This window comes from Benincasa hispida, chromosome 12 (assembly GCF_009727055.1).
Source record: "Benincasa hispida cultivar B227 chromosome 12, ASM972705v1, whole genome shotgun sequence".
NCBI classification, from domain to species: Eukaryota; Viridiplantae; Streptophyta; class Magnoliopsida; order Cucurbitales; family Cucurbitaceae; genus Benincasa; species Benincasa hispida.
In genome coordinates this window covers 47,344,726-47,354,771 of record NC_052360.1, presented here as the reverse complement: position 1 = coordinate 47,354,771, position 10,046 = coordinate 47,344,726, and the positions used below count along the sequence as shown (strand labels likewise).

At 38.4% G+C, this 10,046-nt stretch overlaps 1 long non-coding RNA gene across 2 annotated transcripts; it reads right to left on the bottom strand.

Annotated features, from left to right (window-relative positions):
- Positions 1 to 7,605: 7,605 nt before the first annotated feature.
- On the bottom strand, positions 7,606 to 9,410 carry LOC120067753. 2 transcript variants are annotated; one of them, XR_005479017.1, is made up of 5 exons: positions 8,912 to 9,410; positions 8,741 to 8,817; positions 8,582 to 8,656; positions 8,429 to 8,497; positions 7,606 to 7,656 (listed from the first exon to the last, which is right to left on the bottom strand). It is a non-coding gene; the product is annotated as an uncharacterized LOC120067753 (long non-coding RNA). The 2 variants fall into 2 exon arrangements; XR_005479016.1 differs by lacking the exon at positions 7,606 to 7,656 and having other exon boundaries at positions 8,050 to 8,497; positions 8,912 to 9,408.
- Between the last annotated feature and the right edge of the window lie 636 nt (positions 9,411 to 10,046).

The window sequence follows — 10,046 nt, the reverse complement described above, 5'->3', positions numbered from 1 at the left end:
ACTATGCAAACCTCCATCTTGGATGAAGCTTTTCACAAACCTACCTACACGCGCGGTAGATAGTTAACATTTCACATTTATACCATTCATAAACTTATGTGCACATAATTCTTCCTCCCATAGGCTCAAAAGCTAGGCCTGTCGACCTCTGACCATCCCATGCAAGGTTCCTCCCACAAGCTCAAAAACTGGACTTCTCGGTCCCCTGACCATCCTGTGAGATTCCACTTTGGGCTCAGGAGCTAGGTTTGTTGACCCCCTTAACTATCCCAATCTCATGCCTTCCTTATGGTAACCAACATTCATTCATAACAATAACATATTAATTTAGAATATGCTAAAGACTAAAATAAGAAACCACTCATAGCTATTGGGATTGCTCTTCCTTCCCAGTTCACCCGGTTTCCCTTGGCCTCCTGTTGAATCTTATTTCAGATTCAACTTTAAGCTTAGATTACTCATCATTCTGAACCATATCTCAAGACATTTCCTTCTACAAAAACTTTTAGAAATGTCTTAACTAGCTTGCCTTAAAGTTTGGTTCCAATATTCCTTCTCGAGAGTTCGGAGTCTCAAGTTTTCTCTACTTGGCCCGACTTTCTCCTTACTGGTGAGCACCTCTCGATTTTCCTTAAATTTGACAGCCTTAAACTTAGAATTTCCTCATAGCAGGCCTCATATCAAAACTATATTCAATTTAAAAGCTTTTGGTCCAAGAATCACCTGATTTGCACGTGTAGTTTGGAATAATTCCTCATTTGAACTTGGCACTGTCGTCTGTCCGTACAGTCTGCACCGCCTAGCATCTCTGCTTTGATCACCGCTCGGATCAACGTGCTATTCTTCCATTCAATCGCACGGATTCCTCTTAATTACTCTCAACTACTCCTCTTAAGTGATCTCTTGGAATGAAAATGCTTTTTGTAAACTGAAGTGAAACCCCTTGCCCTATTTATAGGTGTTCATCCTTCACCTTATCTTGACACTTCCAGCTTGCAACATGCCTAGGCGTTCCCTTTTCAGGGTGCCAATGTCCAGCCTTGCCACCACCTACTTGAAGTGTCTGCTTTTTCTTCTTCCAACTTAACCCAACCAATTTGCATGCCTTCTCTTTTGTCTAGCTCACATTTCATGGTCTTCAAGCATCCTCTATGATTGCCATATGTTCGGTTAGTTCTTTTCAGCCCACAACTCTCAGATATCCCTAGCTTATAGTACATCTTATAACTTTGGCATTACCACATGACTTATCTTTTAGTAAACTCTCGCTGTCACTCATTACCTAACGATCTCACTATCACTCATCGTGTAATGCCTGCCCATCGTATAGCACTTACGCCTCATCGCATAGCTCTATCGTCTAGTGATCTCTCGCTATCGGTGATCACCTAACGATCTCGCTCTCGTTCATCATTCAGTGCATAGCCTATCGCATAGCTCATCGTATAGTGATCTCTCGCTATCGCTTAACGATCTCGCTCTCACTCATCACATACCTCTTGCTGTTAATGATCTCGTTGTCGCTCATCGTGTAGCACTGACGCCTATCGTCTAACACATCACGCCCATCGTTTAGTGCGTTCGCTTATCGTGTAGTGCCATCGTCTAGCGCTTCGCCTATCGTGTAGCGCTCACGCTTATCGTATAGCGCCATTGTCTAACGCTTGCGTCTATTGCCCAGCTCTCGCGTCTAACACATCGTCTAGCGTTTACGCTTATCGTCTAGTGCCTGAGCTCATCATTTAGCATTATCGTTTAGTGCTATCGTCTAGCGCTTATACTGATCGTGTAGTGCTATCGTCTATCGTGTAGCACCATCGTCTAGCACATCTCTTCACATCATTTAGTGTCGTATGTAGCTACATAATCGTCTAGCGCACAAACTTCAATGTCCAACGCCTTGCGCTCATTGTCTAGTGATGTGTGGTTAATGTGATGAAATGATAGTGTTAGAATGCGATGGTGGAATATGTGTTGTGCATGCAAGTTTTGTTAGCAAGATCCAAGTATAAACCCTACTAAGTTGCTTGGTAAGACCAGGGTCGAACACAGGGACTAAGGAAATAGTATGCGATGGTAATTTTCGATTACTTTGCGGTAACAAGTAATTCAATGTGTAGTTGGTATGTTGCTTAAAGTATAAAGTTTATGTGAAGGAATTGAGAAAAAAGCTAATAATGCGAAAGATACAATGACTATGTAGAGGAACGGGTTCAAAAGGTGTTTAGCTAGCGTTTCCTGAGATTGCGTTCAAGCTATGTGATCATGCTACACACATGTGACGACAAATCATTTTCCAATGCAAATGCGATAGCTCCTAGTTTTAGGACGCATGCGATGTATGCGATGATGTCTATAGAACTTATTCATAAGTCTCTACTTCTTGCCTATGCGATGATGAATGATGCACATAGGTACAAGGTGACTGCATACAATCATATCCTATCTCTAGGGTGCATGCGATCCGTTAATAGTAAACAGAACTTATTCCTAAGCTTCTATCTCTTGATTATACGGTTCTAATCTGATTCTCCCAAGCCTAGATTCTAATCTGACTTTTCCAAGCCTAGATTTTATCCTTAGACTACCCTCTCAAGTATCTATAGAGGACGAATGACGCGTACATAATACAAGATGATCGCATAAAGTGAATATCCCAGGTTATAATAGCTAAATGCCTCTCAACCCATTCGACAGTTTTAGCTACTCATGCGTAATGTAAAAAGAGTGGACAGATATAAAGATGCAATTTTCATTTTATAAATAAGTTTAGAATACAAAATGACAATGGAAAATAAAGATAAAGAGTCTGGTAGCAATATCTTGCTTCCCAAGGATTTTACACTGATTTATCTCTATTCTGCCCAAAAGATGTTCTTGCTTCCGCAAGAGTTGGCCCTCTCTCTGTTTTCGACTCTTCCCAGCACTCTTCCGAGTTGACCAGGACGATCTCTCGGCTTATTCTCCCTTCTCTCGCCTCCTTCTTCTAAGTATGTAAAATCTAAGTATATGGTGAAGACGAACTCTAAATTCTGAATAGCGGGACCGAATTCCCCGAACTGAGTGAACTCCTTTAACGAAGGTGGCCTTCAGTATTTATAGAGCTTCAGGGTGAAGAGCTTTTTTCTCTCAAATGATTGCACTGATGGGATGTCATTAATTCTCTGTTTGATGCGCCGAATAATTGTCACAGAAAAGTTGAGTGTACTTGCTACAATGTGTCGTTAACGGCTTGTCAACTTAAGTCAGAATCGACCGTCATTAGCTTTCTGTCCCATCGTGATTTATTAAGCTTCCACCTTGATGCATCGGCTCTATGTGGCCACCTTCTTGAGCAGATTTTCGCGAACGCAAACGATCGCATAGCTTTGGGGTCACAATCTCTTAATGCACTCGGACATTAATTTCTTTGGATCGCAATTCTGCCTTGCGCCAACGCATTTTCTGCACAAAATACATAAGTTAGTTGTTTTTAATGCGATGGACGCATGCAATCACAATGTTATAAGCTTAATGCTTTTGGACGCAATTTTGTATATTTTTACCTTCGCAATCTTTCATTGTTTTATATCTTTGCGCTAGACATAACGTGCATTTCTGTCCGTTATCATCTAGCCCTCTCGCTCTCACTTACGCCGCCTCTTATCATCCCAACGCATGACTTTTCTTCACTTCGGCCACACTTGGCTTCAAGGCTTAATGACTTCTATAAAATTAGCCAAATTTCACTAGTTAAGGCTCAGCTCAATATTGCTCAATAAACTTATTCAAACACTTATAGTTTCTTTTCTTTTCTTCAACATAGGATTTAACTTATACTTAGTTAATTCCCTTAATTATTTGCTTAAGTAGGAAAATTGAAATATGGGTTTCACAATGCTTATCAGAAAAGGAAAAATGAGAGACAATGGGGGCGATCCAGCGTGAACATGGAGGCTGGGTGCGAGGCTGCGATCCAGCGTGAATAGAGGTCTGGCGTGAGGTTGGGTGTCTGTATGGTGGAGGACTGACCAGTGCGGCTGTGATCCAGTGTGAATGGAGGTCTGGGGTTTACTAGGGTGTCTAGTTTTTTTTTACTAGGGGGAAGTTAATTATTTTTTATATTTTATTTGATAATTTTGGTAGGAGGGAAATCAAATTTGAGAGGTAAATGAAAATGGAAGAGAGAAGGAAATGAAAAATAAAGATTAAAAAAAATATATTATTTTTTATATTTTTATTTTACTTGACATGAAAAATATGTCAAGTAAGAGCTTTTTATACTTGACACGAAAAACGTGTCAATCAAGACCTTATATTACTTGACATAAAAAACGTGTCAAGTAGTGGTTCACTTGAAAATATCCGAAACATTCCGTCAATCTTCGTCTTTTTTAACCTTTTACTTGACCTTTTCTTTTATAAAAGGTCATTACTTGACTTTTTTTTTTAAAAAAAAATGTCAAGTAATTAAAAACTACAAGTGTCAAGTAATGTAGATTTTGTAGTAGTGATAGTTCTTATTTATAGATCGTGCATTTTCACAAATTATCAACTTTATATGATGTTATATCAAGTTTCTCAATCTTACATGCATTTATTAATCCATCACCCGCATCATTTAAATAATTTTTGGAGATCTCGATCCATACACTTTAATTTTGAGTTTGCAGATTGTCTTAAATAAGTACTATAAGTCACACGTCAAATGAGCTTAGCTTAACTGACATAAAACGTAAGATAATGACCGAGAGATATGTAGTAGATTTTTTTTCAATATAAATATTAAGCTATATGGTGTCAACTAACTAAACATTGCACGTGAATCCCACGTGGTAAATCACTAGTGTGTGTATATATCCCAATCCCACGTATCTAGTTAGCTCCTTGGCTCAACAATCGCGATGTGCACGGTTTTCACCAAATGACAAACTGAATGAAATATTATTAAATAAACATAAGTAATGATTAATTGCAAGAGCAAAGAAAAAGTTGGGAACTTAACGATGAAATTGGACATGAGTGAGGCCTATAATCAAGTGGAATGGCTTTATATCTACAATGTGTGATGTTTAAAATTGGTTTCTACAGTCCTATGCATTGGTACGCCAACGAAATGGTTCACCTTAAAGCGTGGTCTATGATAGGGAGTTCCTCTTTCCCTTTATCTCTTTATTTGATGTGCTCAAGATTTATCTGCTCTCGATCAAAAGAAAATTAGTCATCAGACATTGCAGAGTTTTCAGATTATCAAATATTGTCCTATGATTTTAGGTTTATTTTATGATGATAACGGTCTTATTTTTCTAGGACTATTGAATCTAATTATGTCAATGTTAAGAAAATCTTGTCTACTTATGAGTTAGCTTCTGGGAAGGCTATAAATTATGATAGATTTGTGTTTATAACGAGCAGGAATACAAATATAGGAATGTAGAAGTTTATTCATAATGAGTTAGGGGTGGTTCAATCTAGTGCTTTGGGTCGATATTTGGGTCTTCTGTCTCAAATTGCTCAGTGTAATGAGCTACCTTCTCGTTGATAAAGGATAAGGTGTCTAAATTCCTTCAAAAATTGAAGGAAATGGTTTTTTTTTATTTGGTAAGGGGAATGAGATGTTCATTAAGGTGGTGGCATTGATAACAAAGTGGAGGAAACTTTCCGACAATGAATGCAGGATTATGTTAACTTGACTGTCCTCATCAATCCTAGACCCATTCATCTCCGCTACATTGAAGTAGACCATCATGTTAAGCACGTGTTCACGAATAGAGGTGCCTTCCTCCACTATGTTACCAATTGAAGGAACTCTTATACAAGAGTACCTTTGAGCGAGAGTAGATCGTTCCAAATATATTATGACAGAATTTCCACATTTACAATCTAACAGACAAGATATGCAATATACTACAAATTACCGGCATGCTTTCAAACTAAAAATAGAGAACAAGAAATACGTACCAGTTGAAGAACCTTTCTTCACCGAAAACTTGCTCTCTCCAAAGGGACTGTTTCTCTCACTCTTGCTAGAATGTCCAAGCAATCGTTCACCAAAACTTCGGTCGTCTACTCACGAATGGCCTCCACACGAATAGAAACAATGGGGACGATACCACCACTTAGAACCCTCGATTTTTTCGGTGTGAGAATCCAAAAGTGGGGGTAGGGTCTATCGTATAGACAATGTTTGATCGTTTAGAAAGAAGTACACGATCATGTAGTAAATAGGCTACGATCGTTTAGAAATCGCTCGGGCGCTAGACGATTGTTTAAAAATACTTAAGCGATCGTTTAGAAAGCGGTGCGCATGTATACGATCATGAAGCAACTTTGAGCTATCGTATAGTCTCTCGGTTAGCTAAGCGATAGGCAATATACACTTTTGAGCAAATTACGTGATCTTTTGCAAAATGAAAACGATTTTCATTTTATTCTTCAGTTATGAAAACTGATTGGAACTTCCCACTAACACACGGTTATGGAGAAAACAGCGGCCAATTATCCCATAATTTTCCAATTAATAATAATAAATATAATCATATTATATTCATTAATTTATAGTTTAATATCACATATAAATCATAGTGTTTTCTCCTCCACTAGGTATAAATCATATTTATATCCAATTAATGTATCTCATACATAAAATCAATCATATCATATATAATTAACTAGTTCAATCATATCATATGTAATCGAACTCCCTCTTATCAATTTGAACATTTCAATCTGACCTAAAAACTGATTCTCAACTTGAATCCATTGAGCTACCAAGGGGACCTTATGGACATATGGCTCGAAGCTCCAATACGTGAATAGCTGACTAAACTCTTTAGCCACGAGATCCACCATTCGTTAACTGCTTGGCATTCCACTAAAGATTGACAGTTGAACTTTTCTTACCACAGATATATTTCTATGTCCATCGGATATAACCAATCAACAGTATGATAACCCTTCATAGATGCTCGTAAGTACAGCTGAGCCAATTTACTATTTTAACCCTATAGTTACATCTAACTTCTTAAGTACCACTGATCCCTTTAATAAACAATACAACATAGTCCGACTATGTGTGGATACCTCTCGAGCCATGAGAAGGTATGTGGTGCCACATTGTTCAAGTTCCCATATCAGACGAATCTCCAAAGTAATAGGTTTGAGTCGGTGATCAGGCCACTCGCACCCATGCAAATCAAAGGACCACCCTCAAAAGCAGAAGTTTCCAACTCACTCAGGATTGAGGTCATGTTACCTATAGTCATCCTAGTGGAGTGAAGTCTCTATCATGAACGACGTTATATAACGAGACTTTAACACTTCGTGGTCAGGTGTAACGACCCGACCCCCTAGGACTTAGGTTAGGTCGTTACTAAAATAAATGCATGCAAATAATTTAAAACGACGCTCAGTTATTTGAAATAAATGCTAATTAAAAACAAGAGAAGTTCAAAAGACATTTATTAAATGCAACAATAGTAGGGTATCCATAAATCATAAAGGTTAATAAATACATATGAAAAAACAATTCTTAATAATAAGTTTCAAACATCAAAACTAAACATTAAGAGAAACATGAAAAGAACTCTAAATCTCATGATGCAGAAGCGTAAAAACTAGTCAGTGGCTCGATCATGAAATTCCGTTGCGCCATTGCCGGTGCATCTCTACCCTTACCTGAAACATCAACATAAGAAAGAAAGAGTATGAAATACTTAGTAAGTAGCCCACCACTAGGGCCAGGCTAGACATCTATGTCCTCTAGATACCTACATATGGACATAAATACATGTAACAGATGAGAGACTGAGTCCTATCCTATTGTAGTAAGTATGCTCACAAAAATGGTGAATCCGCGGAGGAAACACAAAACTCGTGAATCCTGGAGGAAACACAAAACTGGTGAATCCCGGAGGAAACCACAAAACTGGTGAATCCGAGGAAACACAAACTGGTGAATCCCGAAGGAAACACAAAACTAGTGAATCCCGAAGGAAACACAAAACTGGTGAATCTCGAAGGAAACACAAACTGGTGAGCATCTAACTAATCAATGAGGATATTCACACAGTCTTAACGTGCTATGATTCAACATTGTACAGTTCTAAAGCATACATAAAAATCCTTGATACCATGGCTTCATCACATACACATAATTCTTAATAACATATTATACATCATCCATGTATAACTTATATCATAAATCCACAACATGCAAGGCCTCAACATCAGCAGATCAGACATCGACATATCAAAATACATACTATCACATACTAACGATCAAGCACTTAGGTGTGTATGTAAACAAATCAGAATTTGTGCCAGAACATACTTTGATTCAGGTCATACTGTCAATCAACATGCTAACATTTACCATAACACACACTTATCATGCTAGCATAGAACTAAAGCCTGGCCCCTGGGCAGTTCCAGTGGTAAGATTACTTACCTTGAAGTCAAGTTCAGATATTAATCCAAGCTAACGCTCTTCAACAAAATAAACCATGAATTAAGTCCCCTAATACAGACATAATATTAAATTTCAGTCTTTGGAATCAGGACCCAACATAAAAATTTAAATCAGACGATAACCAAAACTTACCCAAACGAAACTCGCAAGATTTCGACTCCAAAATTTCCTCTTAGCATATTTTAGAACTCATACCAAAACGCGAATCTGAACATGATTTTAGTCCCAAATTAGTAACTTAATTTTCTTATAGGTACCCTTAACCCAAAAGACAAACAGCTAACTACTCACCCAAACTTAACAATTCCTAACAAAAATCAGTCTCCTTCTCGATGAGCAACGTCCTCAAAATCCTCTGAGTAACGCTCCTGAAAGTCCAAACTTAATGGATTTTAACCAAAATTATTCCAAAACAAACCACACCCAAACTTCCAGGAAAACACCTAAAACTAAGAATCTTACCCAAAAGAGATGTGACAGCAACCGCGACGACGGTAAAAGCTGGGCGATGTCAGACGAAGAAGCAACGCCGGATGAAAAAGTGGCTCTAGACGACAAGACGGATCAGCAACGACGTCGAACCCACGGTCTTAGATCTAGCACCCGCGGACGGCTGAGAGTCAACAACGACCGACACGGCGTGAGCAGAGGCGTGCAAAACCCCAGTGCGAAGAGTCGACGGCGAGGAGAGGCACGGACACGCGACTGAGAAGGGAGAGATCGCGCGGTTTGGGTCGCCGATGCTCGCGGACGGCACCGTTAGGCAAGGGTTGCCGAGAGAGAAAGGGATGTGAGCGGTGGAGGTGATCGACGAGCGGCTGGGATTCGTGGCTGGCGGCGGATGTTCAGCGTCCGATCTGCGCAACGGCGGCTGAAGGAAGAAGAAAAACGAAGGGGCCGGCTAGGCTTTGAGTGGCTCAAGGAAGAAGAAGAGAAGGGCTATTTTTATAAATAATAATAATAATAATAAAAATAATAATTTATAAGGAAATAAAATAAACCCTTTATTTTATTTTTTTTCTTATTCTACTATATTTCATTAACTACTTTCCTTCCCGAAAAGAAATTTATTCCTGTCATAAATTTCCAAATTGAAAATTTCCAAGGTAAAAAAAAAAAAATAAATTCCTGCTCTTACACTGGAAATCCAAAATTCCAAAAATGCCCTCCAATAATAAAATATTAAAGTTACATTAATACTAAAAAAATACAGGGTGTTACATCAGGTCTTATACAAATACTTTGTTCAGGATGCCCCCACTCACATGTCCCCACATGAATGATCAAGATCAACCATCTATAGCAAGTCACAACACTTGTACCTATTCTACAAAGTGGGTCGCATCCATAGCGTTACCAGGATAAGGTTTCCCTTCTATATCCATATACTACAGACCATTTTGGTTATCATTTAAGACATGATCCACTTTTATGTCTCCACATACATGCTTAAGTTACATAATGACAACTAGGGATTTTAGTTTATTGGTTAGCAAATAAAATATTCAATGTTCAAAGACAATAAGTGAAGAAAATATCATATATTATATATCACAAACGTTCGTTCAAAACTTTATTTACAAACTACAGGACACGA